This window comes from Chinchilla lanigera, unplaced genomic scaffold (assembly GCF_000276665.1).
Source record: "Chinchilla lanigera isolate Chin_1 unplaced genomic scaffold, ChiLan1.0 scaffold00001, whole genome shotgun sequence".
In the NCBI taxonomy this organism is placed as follows: Eukaryota; Metazoa; Chordata; class Mammalia; order Rodentia; family Chinchillidae; genus Chinchilla; species Chinchilla lanigera.
Window position 1 is genome coordinate 50931559 of NW_004955402.1, and position 1568 is coordinate 50933126.

Consider the following 1568-nt stretch of genomic DNA (forward strand, 5'->3'; position numbering starts at 1 on the left):
GAAACTCTGGTCCCTACTTTGAGCATCGTTTCCTGGCTCTGGAGGGGAAGATGATTCACTGCCAGGCTCCTGGAGAAGCTTGCTCCCTTGCCTTTCCTGATGGGAACTCAGCTGTCTTCACCATCAGAGAAGTTCAGGACCTCACTGTTGCTGAGGATGGCTGTGGTACTTATCAAGGGCGCTCTGGTTCTACTTTGCACGTTGCTTCCTGGCTTCAGTATAGATCCCTCAGCCTGCTAGCACAGATTCTGCATCCCTCTGGCACAGACTTCCTAGATTAGACCGCTGACCTTTGGGCCTTTCCAGGGCAGATCCTTGAAACAGGCTTGCATGAGATATTGTTATGAGCTCTAGGTCTTCAGTTGGACCCACACAGGACATTAATCCAGACCCTCGGCTAGACTCCTTGGTCTTAGTGTGTGGGCAGATTTCCTGCACTCTCTTGTCTATGATTCTTTGGGTGACTATTATAAATAATCTTGTAAAGTACATGTCCTGTATTACATAGTTTCCCTTGCAAAGAACCCCAAACCCCAACACGGGTCATGGTCAGAATCTGTCTTTTACAGAGCCCAGTACTATACTACATAGTTATTTTTTAAAAAATTGTAGAATGCACTATTACAGAAGGCACGTTTAAGGTAAAAAAACTGCCCTGATAATGTTGAGATTATTATATCAGGTCATGCTGTAAACTGAATATGGTATCACTTTCCATAGTCTGTAATTTAAGTAAGGGTAGGTCATATGGTTCAAACAAACATCCAGCCATGCTGCCGATAACATTTATGTCTGGGCTCAACTTAAAGCTAAAAGCTGTTCATGTCACCCAAGATAAAGTGTGGGGAACATTCCTAAACTGAAGTGTGCTAACTTTAGAGCCCAAGCAAGCCTATCCAGAGTATGCTTTCTTCTTTCACTGTGAGAGGTTCAAATTTGACTTTATAACCCCTGGTTCAAATAGCCAGGTTGTCCATAGGTATCAGCAACTTTTTGTTTTTATTAACAGAATCCTATTTTCATAGTGCTTTCATAGACCTCCTGACTTTGTTGCTTTCTAAAATCAAAATGGTAAAATAATAAATATGTACTTAGGCAGAATTATATAAAAATTTTAGATAACATTTCCCTCATAAAATTGCCAGTACAGATTTGTGCTTTTACTCAGATTCTTGAAAGTAAGCACTTTCACTTTGCTGAAGTCACTATGTACATGCTAATGTTTACTGGTGGTATGATTTTTAAAAGCAAAGATAGTTGTGAAGTTGATCAAAACTAAGAAACTAAGTGAAAATCCAAAGTCTTAAGAAATGCAAAATATTTTCATACAGAAATAAAACAAGGAAAAATGTAGCCTGCAATTACTAAGATACTACATTAAGATTTTGAAGATAAATGGTACAAAATAAAGTAGAAAGTAATTGTAACTTGTGTGGATTAACATGAACTTAATTGTTTGGTGTAATTCTGAAAATGGTTGTCAAAGCCTAAAATACTTGGATACTTGTGAGAAAATGTGTTCATAAGTGACACTCACTAGTGCTTAATATAAATACTAAAGTTTCCCA